Source organism: Marmota marmota, unplaced genomic scaffold (genome assembly GCF_001458135.2).
Source record: "Marmota marmota marmota unplaced genomic scaffold, marMar, whole genome shotgun sequence".
NCBI lineage: Eukaryota > Metazoa > Chordata > Mammalia > Rodentia > Sciuridae > Marmota > Marmota marmota.
In genome coordinates, this window is record NW_026000170.1 from 7,798,535 (window position 1) to 7,816,272 (window position 17,738).

Sequence of the window (17,738 nt, forward strand, 5' to 3'; positions counted from 1 at the left end):
CCTTCTTTTTCTCCTTTTCCTCCTCCTCCTTTTGATAATACCTAGGCTAACAGGATTGCAGTGATATCTCAGTAAAGTTTTGGTTTGTATCTCCATGAATGATTATTAATGTTTTGCATATTTTTATATATTTGTTGTCCTTTTTATGTCTTCTTTGGAAAAAATGTGTATTTAAATTCTTTGCTTACTTTTTAAGCAGGTTACTGTTTGTTTGTTTTCCTCATGTGTTAGTAGAGTTCCTTGTATATTTTAAGAGGTAATAAGATATATGGCAAAATTCTTCAGCAAAAATGCACCAATCAATGTAAAATCAATACAGAAAAGATGATTCATTTTTTTTCAAAAAGAGGGTGGAATGAAGGAAGGGAACAAAAAAAAGGCAAATGTACCAAAATGGCTTTTTAAAAAATATTATCATATATTTTTGAATGGGAGATACCCATGAAAACTAACATGTTTGATTTGAATGAGTTTTATGATACAAGATTTCAGGAAAAATAGAAATTGGAGATATAATAGGGATGATTTTGATTCAGTTATTCTGATTTAAGAGATTTAGCCACAGTTTATCACAGATCTGCTCTGTTGAATATGAGTTTTTATTCAGGTTTTTTTTTCTAATATACAAAAATAGAAAAAAAAACTTACATATTTACTGTATAAGGTCTTGCAGAGCTGGGATATATTCTTAGGTTTGATATCTGAATATCTATGTACAAAGGAATAATATGATAATGTTAGTGGAGAAGATTGTAAGCAAGGGTATTCATTTTACTTTTTAGAATTGATTTGGATTTACTAAGATAGTAAAGATAGACAAAAATTTATACATATAAAGGGCTAATAGTAAAACTTAGTATGAAGTGTTGTTATATATTACCATAAATGAACATACAAATTAACTCTATTGATGTTCATATAAAATTTATTAGAGATAATATTTAACTAGATCCAATAATATATTTAGTAACCTTTTTTAATCTGTGATGAATTTTACCATATTGATGATTAAAACCTTTATGGTAGATAGAATTCTATAATAAGGCATGCATTATGAAAAGAAAAATCATCCCAATTGAAAGAAAATCAGCTCATGGAATTTTTTTTTTAACCAAATTCATCTACCTGAAATGCATCACCATAGCAACAAATGAACCTAGCCTGTCCACTGTTGGCTTTGTTGACTTAGAAATATTTACAAATGTGACATTTTCCTTTGCCAAATTAGGCTAACACTAATCATCCTGACATAATTCATATGACTATAGTACTTTAAAAATTGCAAGTGTATACAGGAATTATCTATTGTTATTCTCACAAAAATTCCTGTGTCGTGGTCTGGGTTGATGGCCCCACTCCTACTCAAACATAAATAAATGTTCAGAGTACATAGTAGACAACTGATATCACAGTGATAAAAAAAATGGTAAAAAATTAAACATCTCCATTTTCCATTAATCATGCCAATTCCATTAATCATAGAACATTTTTCAAGATAGTTCTTCATCATTTTCTACTGTGTAAAACAATAGATAAAAATGTGTGCATGCTTGCACATGTTTGTGTGTGTGTGTGTGTGTGTATCTATGTTGGTTTACCACAAAGCGCTTTTAATCTAGCTGAATTCAATTGAAAAAATTTTAATGAGCATGCAAATCACTTGGGAATTGTAACATTGAGTATAATCTGTTCACAGATTCTTGAAAGAAGTAGGTCCTGTCTTGCTTGAGATAATGAATGTCATCTATTGACTAATTTAATTCTTTCTAGTCTTCAATTCAAGTGAGGTTTGATGTTACATAGTTGCTTTTTCTTTAATCATGCCAGGATATTATATTAGCCTACAACTCCCACACATGTTATTTAGGACAATTCAAGTGAATTTATCTCTCTGTATATAAGCATTAGGTTCTATTCTCCCAACTTTTTTTGTTCTAATAGTAACCACTGAGATGAATTGGCCTTTTCATTAGGTTCTTCTGTGAAGACTACATTCCACCTGATAATTCATGTAAGTTACTATGAATCGAGCAGTATAGAATCCTGAACTGCTCCCCACCTTTTGTTGTTTGTTCCTGCTAGTGTCTTTCACCATGACTGCTTGCTCTTATTATATTACTAAGTCACACCATACTGGACTCCTTTTCAGTAGGGTTTGCAATGATGTTGAAGAACCATCAATCATAGCACTCACTTGATATGACCTTGGAACTCAAGTTAATGAGTGGGAAGAAGAAAACTGCAGCAATGTTTTCTTGAACCTAATAGTTGGGGCTTGAGTTCCTAGGCTCTGTATGATGACTAAGATGGTATAATATTTGAGTCACTGATTCCTGTAGCAACTGAGTTGGATCAGAAAGAGCAGTTTCCTTGTGAGTTTGCCAGTTAGGTTTTGTGAAGTCATTCCTAGGGTTTGACCCAGAACCAGTTCCTTCAGCCCTTAAAATAATTGCGTAAGTTCTTAAATGCCTCGCTATGTATTAAACAACCCAACATCTTTAAGAACATTCAGTAATAAGTATTTATTTTCTAAGTGTCTGTGATCCAGCCAGATCTGCTGATTGGGACTGGGATCTTCTCCAGGTGAATCACATGGAAGTCACATGGAGCAACTATTTAGATGAGGCATTTTCTTTTCATAATAACGTCAGGAGGGTAAAAGAACAAACCTAAATACAGAAACATAAGTCAGACCAATGTTTGTGTTTTATCTGCTAACATCTTGTTGTCCACCAACATCAAAGAAATATCATGGCAGAGGGTCAATCTTTTGGGGGACAGGAGTGATACTGGGGATTGAATTCAGGGGCACTCAACCACTGAACCACATTCCCAGCCCTGTTTTGTATTTGATTTAGAAACAGGGTCTCCCCACATTGCTAGAGCCCCGCTGTTGATGAGGCTGGTTTTGAACTCACGATGCTCCTGCCTCAGTCTCCTGAACCAATGGGATTACAGTTGTGTGCCACTGCACTGGCCCAGAGGGTCAATCTTTATTATCTTTATAATACAGAGAGTGAAGGGTCCATCATGTAGTCCTGTAAATTTATTTTAATGACCTGGGTAGAGTGGTTTAAATCTCTGTAACAGAGCCTTAAATAAGGAACACTTTATGACCTCTTGTAAGTTCACTATGTATTGAAGATTCTATTATAACTCCATTCTCATCAATTTACACATAAAATAATGTCCCTTTTTGAGTAAGAGATACAAGAGTGGATTTAACACCAAGAACAAAGACAATGTATTTGGAGACACATTGTATTCGTGGAAAACATTTAGGATCCCCTCAATGGGAGCCCTTGGGTAACTAATGCAGCAAGTATACGTTTTTCTTCTCAGTCTGAAGGACCTCAAGACCCCAGGCCCAACATTAGGTGACCTAACCCCTAAGCCTCAAAGCTGCAAGATGTTCCCTCACCCAACCCCTCCAGCAGCACATAGCACCTCAGGTATTGCACAATGTTACCACAAGATGTTCCATGTAGATAACCCTAACGGGCCCCCTACCACAAGATGTTCCTTTTAGACAGCCCTACCGGTTAAACTTGAGAACTAGGTTTCAAAACAGGAACTGAAAGGACAGAATGCAATGTTATGGTTTTTCCAAGAACAAAAAGTTGAAAAACAAGCTTACCCCCTAGGTGACTCAACTGCTGGGTTCAGAGGGACCAATAGAAAGGCTGTTGCTGTGCTAAGCTAAGAACTAACCCACCTGTTCCCTACAAAAGATCTGTACCCCAAAGCCCGGTGTGCCAGTTCACCGAAGCTCCGGCTGAGGTTTCGCTGAGCACCCGCAGGCGCCTGTGTGAGAATAAACTCCTCCTGCTTTTGCAGCCAGTGTCTCTCTCGCGTGGTCCTTTCCGGGTTTGGGATCTGTGGATCTTTCAAGTCTTCTTTCTTGATGATTTGAGCTACTAACCCCTTACAGCACAAAAATGTACTGAAAATTTTGTTTCCTAGGTCATAACCCCATCTGAATCTGGCTGTTTCCACCTTTTTTGCTGGATTGCTCCCAGCATACCACCCAGTCAGGAATACACTGATTGCAGCAGGCTAATTGAATAGTAAAATGTTAAAAGGCCACTTAAATGTCAATTTTTACGCCTTTTAGGGGTTAAGGACTGCCACTGTTGATACAGTTTCTTATGTGTCATGAGAAAGAGGTTGAGTAGGCAGCCAGGGAAAAAAATGTGAACAGAGTGGCAAAAGGGGAAATAATACAAAGGAGATATGTGTCATATAAAAAAAAAGTATTGCAGGTCTTTGTCTTTTGTTACCTAGGAGTACACAGAGATGACATCCATCACAATTCCTTCTCTCTTATCTCTCTTTCTTCACCCTTTCCATTTCAATTTTTAAAAGGCATTCTACACAATGATAAAGGCTGACAAACAGCAAGATACACAAATCTCCAAAAGATTCTGATCCTTTTGCTCTCTGTAGTTACTTTTGACAAATATTTCTGTTCAAAGAAGAACTGAAAATATTTATCTGAATATTTATTCAGAAAAACATTATTTGAAATATGTGATTCTTTCAGTATATTTTGAATTCTTTTTAGTATTGAATTTTTAGTATAGAATTCTTTAATCAAGAATTTAGCATTCTTGATTATAGATCTTTTTAAGAATAGAGATATATATATTTTTAGTTAACTTGGATATTTAAGAATATTTTCCTTAGGAATCACATTTTTTTCTTTGTGCATCTTTTCTACAACTTCTCTTTCATGGATTCCCCAAAATAGAAATTAATAGCATATCATATGTCTCTGCTTACTACTTAACAATAAATTATTCCATGTTTTTTGAATTGCCAGTGTATGGAGTTCTTTGACTATATTGTCTATAGGTTGGTTTAGATATTGTTTTAATCGTCACTGCATGTCCAGGTATTACGTTTACCCTTTGGGCTGATGTGCTTGATAAAGCATTGAAACAGAAAATTCAAAATGCATTATTAGTCTCTTAGAAGTAGCCAAAATCACATCAATCTGTAAATCTTAAAAATTAAGGAAAAAAATTTTAAGTAAAAAATTAGTTGAACTAAAGATTTGGCAACAATGCAGGAACTCTTAAAATTTTTTGGGTAGTCTTATTAAACACAAGATCCCAAAATTAATTATTATAGTTTGACTTTTACCTAAAAAATGAAGCACACATCAAAATGAGAATCATTTCTCAAAAAAAGTATTTCTAGCTATTTACTTACTATCATCTTAGTTTTCTCCTCCATCTGATATTATCAAGGAGATAAGACTTGATTTTTAAATAATTATTATTCTTCATGATTTTTGTATAATGTTTTTCCCTAAGTCTTTCAAATCTTCTACTTTACTTGAATTATGCAAATACTACTATAAAGAGGCAGCTGTAGATATGAAGAGGCTATTAGAGATTAGTAGTCTTATTTAACTATGTTTTTGTATGTGTGTGGCTATGTGTGGGGAGACTTTTAACCTAATTCTCGAATTCCCAGTCTGGTTCTAAAACCTGCCCAACATGCAAACCCTATGAGTAATGCTCCTCATGAGTCCATTCATCAGCATCAAAGGCCAAAGGGATAAAGTTACCAGATGATATTGGTCATAATAAGTCTTCTCTTTTTCATTAAGGTTTTCATTCAAGATCATATTCTTAATAGGGTTCTTTTTTAATAGATTCTCCCACCCTGAAGTGTTAGGACCTAGCAAAAGACTCAAGTATTTTGATTATGTGATTCCATTTAAAAATAGGATACATATCAGGAAAAGAAAGACAAATTATATAAAGCTAGATGTTAAATAATATGTAGTATCCAACTGTTACTATTTGGATATGAGGGTTCCCCCCAAAACTCCTGTGTTAATGCAGGAGGTAAAATGGTTAGATTTTGCAAGCTGTATACCTAATTCGTGGATTAATCCATTTGATGGATTGATAATTTTAATGGACTAACTGGCAGTTAGGTTGTGGCTGGAGGGAGTGGGTCCCTGGGGGCTTACCCTAGGTGTTCACTTTTTGTTTCCAGTGCCTTGCTTGCTTTCCTTGTGTTTTCAGGCTGCCATGACTTGAGTAGGTTTTCTCCTCCATGTTCTTCCACCATGATCTTCTGCTTCAACTTGGGCTCAGAGCAATGGAGTGGGCAATTCGTGGACTCTGAAACATTGAGCCCAAAATAATCTTTTCTTCCTCGAAGTCATTTTTATCAGGTATTTTGGTCACAATGACAAATCGTTGACTAACCCAACAACATTAATAGTAGTTACCATTTACAGTGTATTCTTTGTGCCAAATATCATGCTCACAATATAATTGTATGTAACAATCATAATTAGTGTCTAAAAGAGGCCATATCATCTATTTTCTGGAAGGCAAGAGGAAGAAGTCAACATTTTTTCTTAGGGAAACACATTAGAAAGGAGTGTTATTTTGGCTTAAGTTTTAATTATCCCGGATTTTTCTTTTTCTCTTTTTTTTTTTTTTTGTAAGGCAAACCTAAGGGAAAAAATTAATAAATGGAAAGAGGTTACAGTTTGTCTAATTAAAATCCCTTTCTGGTACTAAGAAAGCTTTATAGCAAATATGCATGGCTGTGAGATCACTGTGCAAGCAACGTACTAACTGAACTAATAAAATGTATTTTATCCTGTCAGCTCAGCTTCAGGTGTGGGGAGTAGGATATCCACTCAGACCTGTTCATGATTTAATAAAAATACCTGTCCTGTTCTCTAAGAACTTAACTAACCAGGGAGTGAACTCTGTCTTTGCCTGCTGGGTCATGGATTGCAAATCAGATTTCTCTGCCTAAAAGCAATCACCTAAGCCAGTGGTGATGTGAGACTAGGGTAAAAAGAAAAAGCCATAAAAATTAATGAGCCTACTTGATGTCCAGGCTTTCAGACCATAATTCTGGGCATGAGAGAATTGAAGTCTTACTTGGCACTGGCTCAGGTGGGTACAGATTCTAGTGTACACTAGTGGTTTTAAGACTTTTCCTCTATGTGTATTACTTTTGAAAAACACTTCTACATCTTCTTGCAAAACCCAATTAAACAAAGATGAAATAAAATGCTCCATTAGCAAAACTAAAGTGAGAAATATTTTGGATATAAATAATAGAAAACTTTCTCAGACTGAACTAGGCAATAATGTTGGCTTACGTAACTGAAAAAGTTCAGTTATAGATATTAGTCTTAAGATTTAACGGACAGATGATACAAGGCTCAGGTTATTACAACTTCTTTCTCCCCTTCTCACCAATAATCCACACTCCTCCCTCACTCTCACCTTTGCCTTTTTCTGGGATCTTCTCACTGACATCTATAGTGTTTGCCTTGCAGAATGAGAGCTACGCCACTCTGTGAGATGTCTGCCAGCAACTTCTGGAGACACCCTTACTCTTTCTCTGGAGTCCCTTCTGAATAACAAGGGAATTTCTCTTTTAAAAAGACAATACTGAACCAGGCCTTTTGGCACATGCTTGTAACCCCAGTGGCTCAGGAAGCTAACGCAGGAGGATTGAGAGTTCAAAGTCAGCTCAGCCAAAGTGAGGGCTAAGAAACTCAGTGAGACCCTGTTTCTAAATAAAATATAAAATACAAAATAGGGCTGGGGGTGTGGCTCAGTGGTCAAGTGCCCTAAGTTCAACTCTTAGTACCAAAAAACAAAAAACAAAAACAAAAAACTAAACATTTATTAATGCCCTTAAGTGGACCATATGCCCTGAACCAATCTAGTAGCTATTTTATGAAGCCAACTTCCATCCTTCCTAGAAGGTAGGTTAGGAATGGAATGTGGTCTTAATGATGGTGTCGTGAACTCCCAAACTCATTTTCTTTTCTACTAAGCATTTATAAGTCTCTTTCTGAGCACTCGTAATTTTACAACACAGATTTTGATAAGTTGTATTTTTATAGTTGTTCAGTTAAAATATTTTGCATCTCTCTTTTTACTTTTTTTTTTTTTTTTGATCTATGGATTATTGAGAAGTGTGTTGCTTAATTTCCAAATGTTCTGTGTCTTAATGTCTTACTATTGTTGATTTCTGTTATGCACTGAAACACTGTTTTAGGTTTAATGAGACTCATGAGAGCTTAGCTGAACCTGTCTATATGAATGCTGTTCATGGGAAAGGAAGGTTGGCTCCCAGTTGTTAGCATAGTGCTTTCTAATCATCAAATAAGTCTAGGTTTGCAAGGGTTAGAGTTCTATCAGTTCAGCCTCTCAGTTGCTTTTTATCTAATTTTACCATTTATGGAGAGGGTTTGAGATTTCATACTATGATTATTGTCTCTTTTATGTGTTTTGTGGCTATTACAAGGTAAATACATATTATGATTTATAGATCCCTAATGAAAAGAATAAATTTCCAGCTTTATATTTATGAATTTGTCTTTGTCTAATAATAATATTTATCTTAAAGTCCATTTTATTGGATATAAGCGTAGGTACCAATTGTGTTTTTTATACTTACTTTTCATATGAAACGTTTTTTTTTTTTTTTTTACCAATTTACTCCATTTCCATATTTATTGTAACATATAAAGTTCATTTCTTGTAGATAGCATTCCATTTTGGTCCTGCTTTTTGAAATCTATTCTGATTAACTCTACCTTTCATTTGGTATATTTGGTTCAATGATGTTTGATGTAATTGCAATTTTTTATTTATTTGTGGTATGTACTGGGAATTGGACCCAGAAGTACTTTACCACTGAGTCATCCCCAACCCTTTATACCTAGAGTTATATTTAAGATATGGTCTCACTGAGTTGCTAAAGTCCTTGATAAATTGCTGAGGCTGTCCTCAAAATTGCAATCCTCCTGCCTCATCCTCCCAAGCTGCTAATGTAATTATCGATACAGTTGGATTTAGGTATAAAACATTTGTTTTGTTGTCTCTTTTTTGTATATTTTCATTTTCTTACCTTCTTTTGGATTATTTCTATAATTTTCAATTCCAATTCATTTATTCCCTTCTTATCTCTTTTTCTTGTTTATTTTTTTTAATTGCTTTATTGTGAATATACACCATGTAAATTAATTTTCCACAGTATATCTGAAGTTACTATTAACTGGACTCAGTGGCACATGCCTATAATCTGGCAACTCAGAGGGCTTACGCAGGAAGATTGCAACTTTGAAGCCAGCCTCAACAACATAGCAAGAACCTGTCTCAAAATTTAAAAAAAAAAAAAAAAAGGACTAAGGATGTAAGGTCAGTGTTAAACTATCCCTGGATTCAATCCCCAGTACCTAAATAAATAAATAAATATTACTATTATAATACTTTACAAGAGATCATGTACAAATTTACAGTAAACAATTTTGACACCGAACTGCAACCCTTTTTACTATATTTGTTATATGTAGTGGATCTACCTATGATTTAAGCCCCTTGAGATATTGTTTTGCTATTAATGATTATAAACTTGCAAGAAATTAATGGAAAATGAAGTATTTTACATGTGCCCATCTGTAAACCATATTCAATGTGATATATTCTTACTTAAGATTCTGAGTTTAGCTCAGAATCTTCAGTTTTATTTAGTTTATTTCATCGCTTAGACTTATATAAACAAAAAAAAAAAAAACAAGCAAACAAAAAAGAATTGACAAGAGAAAAAGTGCAACAAAAATTTTTAACTAAAGTCTTACATGACACAGGAACCTTCAGAAACGAAGACCCAAAGAGGCAGGGAAGTATTTTTAAGGGCAAAAAGAGTACAATCCAATGGCAAAAATGTGGGTGTTGTAGAACAAAACAAAACTTTTTTCTTCTGATTCTTGGTTCATGGAACAGAACACCTGACATTCAAGGTGTTGAATGTCTCTCTTCAGAAGACAGGATTTGACAGATGGTTAGAAATACCTTTCTGCTTCTATTGTGTTCTCAAGTTCCTTCAGCTTAACATAGTATCCCACACTGACATTTTGGGGTAGTCATTGCTGCACACCATCACTACATTCAAGATGTTCTGTTTGCTTTTAAGTAGTGTGACTTTGAAATGTCTAGTCACAGCTTTCTTCATATTTGTCCACTTGGAATTTGCTGAACTGCATTAATCCACAAATCCATGCCTTTCATGAATTTTGGGAAAATATTGGCCATTATTTCTTTTAAAATTTTAAAATTTAATTCTTTCTGTCTCTGTCTCTCTTGATGGTTCTCCTTGACATTTTCCTAAATGTCCCTGATGCTTCCTAATTTTTTTAATACTCTCTTTTCTTCCTTGTCCTGTAGCTTGGATCTTTTGTATTTCCATTTCTTCTGTAAGGGTCCGGCGAAGCGTCGGAGAAAGAGACCACCAAGTGACCACTCATGCAATTGGCAGAAGGGGATTTATTGAACCAGCATGCTGGGGATCCGTGCCCACTCAAGAAGGGAGAACAGCCCAGAGCCCCGAGCAGGGGCTGAGCACTGCTTAAGTACACTTTTTTGGGAGGGCGGGGATTTTACATACATCACAGTCTCCTTTAACAAATCATTATACACCGCGGGAAAGTCAAACAACAATTCTTACACTTGATTAGTACATACATTGGCGGGAACAGGTCAGGCAGGAGTGATAGGTCAGTTCTAAAAGGGGTACACATTCAAACTGATTGGTTTAGGCCCTGCAAGGCCTACGTGCGAGATCACACAGAGCCCTGAATTATTAAACAACCAATCAGTCAGGGGGAAATGTTTACTGGGCGGTTCCAAGCATTGTCTTAACAGCTACAGAAATTTCAGGTTTTGCAGGTAGCATAGAAACCTAACAATACCTAATCCTTTACATTTTAATTCAGACTTCACAGCTTAGAAACTTTACAATACCCGGTCTTTTACCCTTTAACTTTTACGCTTTAACTTCAATTTCTTTTACCCTTACACTTCAAGTTCATGAAAAGCTGATAATTAACTATATTAGGAAGAAGCCAGTGTGTATATCCAGGGCAGGGATGGGTTGATTATTTGTGCTATTAGTTCTATTTAGTTATTTCTAATTTATAATTGTTTACAGCACTTCACAGCAATAACCATAATGCTTCCTCATGCACACAATTTCCCCTTTCTGAGGGTGTGTGATAGAAGCCAGATGGACATTCAAACATGCATGGGGACATACCACCATGCCAAGCAAATATAAATTGAAGATCTTATATACTTACTATCCCTTTTCCCTCAGAAGGAGAGAAACTCAATCTCTCAGTCTCCCAGGAAACAGGAGGGGAAGAATCCTGATTATTTTATCTTTTGGAATGTAAATTCATATCTGGTATGTAAGGGATAGAGTAAACAAGCCACCCTAGTTCCCCCTGGAAGATTTCCAGAACTACTTATTTCATCCCTTTGAAATGCAAACACAGGACTCCCAGGTGTTCTCTCAGTTTATAAACAATCCCTCAACTCCCAACCTCTCTTCCATTAATACCCAATCCAGGAAAGTTTTCTAGAAAGACATAACAATTAGTTTTAAAAAATTCATTTCCTGATATTTTACTTTTGTTTTTTCTCTACTATGTCCATTTTTATATATCACTCAGATTTTTTTTTGTATTTTAAATGTATTTTATTCTGTTATTTTGAAAATTAGATACTTTATTCCTCTGCTGAGATTTTTTTCTTTCTCATTCATATTGTTCTTTACCTCATTGCTTCAAAGTTTAAACATGATAATTCCAACATCTGAATCATTTCAGGGTTTGCTTCATTTTTCTTTGTAAGAATAGGAAATACTTTTTTGGTCTTTTGTTGTTTGCTTTTGCTTTTATTTTTATGTTGATTACCTTTGGATAGCATTCTAGTAATGCTTTTTTTTTTTTTTTTTTAGTTTTAGTTTTAGGGAAGATTAACTCCATTCATCTGAATTGCAAACTTGTTGCAAGATTTTCTAAGAATGTATAGTTTAGGGGTCAGCAAAAGACTCAGGGAAAAGTTACACACAAAAAGTAATCTCTTTTATTTCTTTGATTTCCCTCACATTCCAGTAGCTGTGGCCTCCCTGGGCTGTGTCTTCCCTATACCAGAAAGTTAGCATTTTTCTATTGGAGTTTCAGTAACCCAACAGTATATTTAACTCCAGCCTGTTCTCAGATCAGTGCTGCAAGAACAAGACCCAACTATGCATACACCTGTAATAACTCAATCAGTGATTTTGTAACCTAGAAGTCAGGGTTCCTGTCCACAATGCCAATCAATGCTAATTTAATAATGAGGACACAGTTTTGAGGAAAAAAAAAAAACAAAACAGTTTTATTGCTTTACTAGCAAAGGAGAAACACAGGGGACTCCTGTCCCAAAGTCTGTGACTCTCTCCATCAGGAGGGACAGGGGCCTTTTAAAGGATTACTGGTAGAGGGCCCCAGGATTACCCTGTTGGTATGTTGGTATGTTAGGATTCACTTGTTAATTTGGGAGATACTTACTTCAGATATCCTCAGCAGGTATCTCCTTCCTGTAGTGGATGTGTTCATGGGCAAATAACTAGGGGAAGAAAAGATAACACTGTCTCCATAATCTTGTTAGGGAGGGGGAGAGGGAAGAGAACAAAAATAAAATAAAATTTTAAAAAGAAATAAACCTTAGAGTAATGAGTTCTATATTCAGAAAGTGAAGGGACCACAGTTACAATTTTTCTTTGTTTTGTTTTCTTTTAGTACTGAGTTTAAATTTATGTGTGTGGGAGAATCAACCTGCTGTAGACTTGTTCAATACCAAAGATGGAACTACTATTTTTAACAGTGTCTGCTGCTTGGACCAGCATGCCCAGCCTAGCTGGTTCCAGCAAGGGGCTATGGGAGATTGGAAAAAAGAAGACTCACACACACAATATCTTGAAGATAATATAGCTGGGATCGGGTGGAGTACTCTTCTCTGATGGAGGAGCAGGTCTAAAGAATTATACCAGCAATCTTTATTATATATGTCTCATAAATCAGATTAATGACTATGCAAGCATTATTCTTTGTATTCATGAAAGTTAACAAGAGTTAGAAACTCTGTTAACAGAGTATGCAGCTGTTTCCTCAGTTACATTCTACAGTTACAATGTGCAATGTTAGGAGCATTGCAGAGCTCTCAAGAAAGTCCATTGTTTAAAGTTACTAATTCGCAGGCAGATTCAAGGAAGTGGTGAAACACTGTGGTTGTCTTAGCAAGGAAGTTACTTCATTCCCAGGAGCTTTGTGCCTGAGAGTAAGGGTGAAGCTGATAAGACTCTAGCAACAGAGTCTCCCCATGGAGAGCATTGCCATAGCAACTGGTCATTCTACACTTTTGCACAGAAACTTTCTCAGTCACCAAACATGCCACAGCCATGAAGTCATCAGGGACCCCAAACTCAGACACTAGTCTCCGAATCACTATCACTGCTCTCCACAGTCTGCCATATTTTGAACTATATACTAAGGGAAGTTTTAGTGCCTGGTATGTGGTGTTACATTAAGTATAGTTAATTTTAAGTAAACTATATATTGATTCTGATGTAATTCATTGGTAAGTTTCCTCACATGAATTACCTACATTTGGACCCTACCAAGATTAACTTTGGAGTAAGTCACAATATTCACACTACTCAAATAAAGCTTTCTTTCCTTGCTCTGCTTGAGTAGTTTTTAACCTTCTCTGTATAACAGAATCATCCAAGATAATGTTAAATGAGACTGATTCCAAGTCTTCACTCCAGACCAATAGTTGGGGATGGGATCAAGCACCAGTATTTTTAAAAATCTTCCCAGGTAACTCTAGTATGCACTCAAGTTAGGACCTCGGTTTTATTCAAAGCCAAGAGCACAGATGTAGCTTGCTTAAAGATTACTAGTGATACTATGAGAAAACAGCTAAAGGATTCAGAAAACATTAGTTTTCTAGTCTTCCAGAAGTTTACACAGATTTTACTGTTAAAGATATCATTTTCTACCATCTTACTATTTCTAAAAATGTAATTTGGAGGTTCACAGGAATTTTTCCAATATTTCAAAGTAACTAACATAGGATAAGGAGCAGCAAATGTAAGATAGTGTAAAGAGTATGGAGGGCTCAAGATCTCAGGGTAGATTTTCAGACTAGATTCTGCTATTAACTCTCTGAAAATTTCTGATTGGTGTAGTCGTGTGTGTGTGTGTGTGTGTGCACGTGCACACACACATACACAGGCATGGAGAAGAATACCTTGGCAGTGATTTGCAAGATTTATCAGAGAAAACCTACAGATAGTGATAATACAAACCAACTTAGAACTCTGGGCCATTAGACTTTTTAACAATGATGAATTTTTCTTCAAATATGACTAGACCAGAAACTTTCTAAATTGCTCTGCATATCAGAGTAGAATGTGCTTATGGAGTTTTAATATTATTCTGTGTAGCTCTTCTAAGGTGTATAAACCTAGATAGCATCTTGACAACACGCTTCTCCCCGCAGAGAGTGGCCTCTGACACCTCTTTTCCTCATTTCAGGATCTGAAAGGAAACTTAATCTCCTGAGGATGGATCTCAAGGGTAGAAGCACTACAAATGAGTTGAAGAGTTGACTAGATGAAAGAAAACTATCTACCCCTATAGGAAAAGATATCTATCCTTCCTTTCTTTTTTAAAAACAGATTGCACGAGGATTAATACATTTAATTTTTTAGATTTAAAACTGAGAATCAGTTCTACAAAACTGTGCCATAGAGTATGCCACCAAAGACACTGCCTCTCTTTGGTTAAATCCCTATATGTCTAGGAGATATTAAACCTTATTAGTTATTCCTTTGGTTTTTAGATAATATCTAATCCTGATTAATATGGTAAAGTTGATACACTCTTTTAAAGTGCTCAGGGTTCCTAGTAGCTCTTAAGAAAAAGGAAAAAAAAAACTCAAACCTCTTTGGTTAACACACAAAATGTTTACTTACTTTCCTTTCCTAAAATTCTGCTAACTGTTCACTCACCACCCACTGACCTTGACTTCAAATGCATGAGCAGATGCAGTTGTCTTCATGATGATATTCTACACATCTGTGTCTTTGAAAATGATGTTGTTTGGGACCGGAATAAATTTCCATGTTTTTTTTATATTATGCAATCAACCCTTCTAAAGTATTAGTATATACATGTTTCTTTTCATTTGCATGCATCATAGCCTTTACTATACTGAGCATAGTATTGAACATGTAGTTCTCTAGTCGTTTTGTTAGTTCCCTTTTCCTAGTCAGCCCTAAATTCCCTGAAAAGGATATTATCACACTATATTTTTATACCTGAGCCTAGCAAAATGCCAGGATATAATAATACCCTTTAAAATATTCTACAATTAATAATTCAAAAGCATTTTATTATTAATTAACTTTAATTATTAAAACTTTTCCAGCAACTGACGTCAGTTCCTATAGACACTGGATATAGGAAGGATGAATAGATGGTAGCAAATACGGGGCTGGGTGAGAGTACCATAGTCAACCTTTATCAGTTTGATAACTGGCTGGGGCAAAACTGAGACACAGTTAGAGAATGAATGGCAGTTTAACCTTACTCAAGCTTAAAGGGAAGGAAAGTAAAAAATTGCTGTGATTTTTCACAAGGCAAAATTGACATTATTGAATGAATCCAAATATCCCCAGTTAACTAGGCCTGTGACAATATTTTCTCCTAAGGATCAAATTTTCATAGTCCAGATTCCCATTAAACATATCATATTTCCTTTTTCCAGTTATTTCTGGGTTTTCCAGTTAATAGAGTTTTGTCTTAGTGTTTATTCCTACTTCAGACACTTGTAGTGAGGATGAACCCCTCCATACAGAGAACTTAACAGATAAAACTGTATTTATGACAGACTTGTGATTCACCTGAGTCTTCATGACAGCAGCCTTTGGGCTCACATGATAGACACTATGGGTAGAGACCATTGCCTCTGACTCTGTACAGAATCCAGAAATTCTTTGGCATTTCCTAAGAAAGAAATTCTCATAACTGTCACTGACAACACTGGCACTTCACTAACTAGAATTAAGGGCAGCCAAAGACTGAATTGGACAGGAATAATAAGGTCATTTTTCTTAGTTGACTGCTGTTCTTTTTTTTGGGGGGAAGGGGGTCATGAGATGAATATTGGTTGAGACTACAGGCACAAGTGCATATGAATGAGGGGACCATTTTATATCCTGGGGATAGTAGAAGCTATCAAAATTTTATAATTAAAAACAGATATTGCATAATTTATAATCACCATGTGGATTAGAATAGGAATATCAGAATAATTATGACAAAAATGATGAACTCTCAGTTCTTCTATGATTAATTCCACAAAATGCTGATGGAGTTTATAGTTTACAAAATTAATATTTAAAAATGTTTCAGCTACATGAAAGAAACATGTTAATTGTAAACAAGCTTGCCTATTACACACTTAAAAATAACTCAATAGTATGTAAACTGATTATCTGTTTTATATTAACATAGGAGGCAATTTTAGTGTTTTCATTAGTGATATCATGATACATAAGACTTAATATGTATCTGTGCAGTTTTGGAAAACTAATAACTTCATTATTAGGACAGAATATGTGTATAAATGGCATTGAAATACATTATACCCTAGGACATCATTAATGCCAAACATCCATTTCTCATATCAAATCCCATGATTTGGGCAAATGGTATTGCCAGGGAGCAGGTAAATAGACTTCTGGTAAAGAGATTTGAAGACTATCAGTAGTCATAGATAATTCCATGTGTTCTGGAATGTTCAACTCTTCATTCTCTAGGTGGCATAGTGGTTTAGGAAGGCAAGTGTGATGGAGCTAATGACCTCACCTCAGAAAGACATCCTTAAACAGTATACTGTATATGACATAAGTGTTAAATAAAAATTTCTACTATCTTATTCATTGATATTTAGAATGTTGAACACAAGTTTAGAGTTTCTCTGGTAAACAAGGAATTTTTAATTATGCAACAAGTAAGTTTTTCCCAATCAAGAATCAATCCACAAATTCAATTTCTTCTACATCTCTGATCCTTGTTTTTCCTGTTTTTTAAAGGAATAATCACCTCTTGTCTATGATAGCAACCATATCAACATATATTAAAATTACTCTTTTTTATAGGTGGACTTTGTTTTGAGGCATTACTAAAAATAAGGGAATGAGTTTCTTGTTTTTATGCTTTCATTATTTTGTTGTATATTTATATTTTTAAGTGCTGGCTAGAAATATAACAATTGTACATATCTAGAAAGTAGAGAAGACATTAATGGCCATGAAATCAAACCTGAGAATAACTATTCCTCCTTATAATGACAGATTTGTTCATTTGTGCCTATGGTTAAAGTAGCAATTTAGATGTTTCCATAATTTTGAACTAATATCTTGATATTTTTCTCTTAAGCATGTATGCTTGCATAACATTCAAAGGCCCTGTGTAAGTGAGTGATCAGAGACACTGTGTGTGCATTTTATATAAACTTGTCTGCATATGCTATATATGTACGCAGACAAGTTTTTCCATAGCATTAATAATAAAGAGATTTTTTTAGCAGTGAAAACTGAGGTAACAAGGCTGTAAAAGGTTAACAGAGTTATTCAGTCTCCTAAAATTATGAGGAATTCTATGATTTAGGTCAGAATCCCTAGAAAGTGAATCTAGGACTGACACTATTTATTTGAATAACTCCTCTTAGGAGAATGGTTATGAAGAAAAGATAGGGTGGAAGAGAAAAAGGTAGACAAGAATCTGGTCCATAAGTAGATTTATGAAGCGAAAAGTTCACCATAGACTTAGTCTTGGGAGT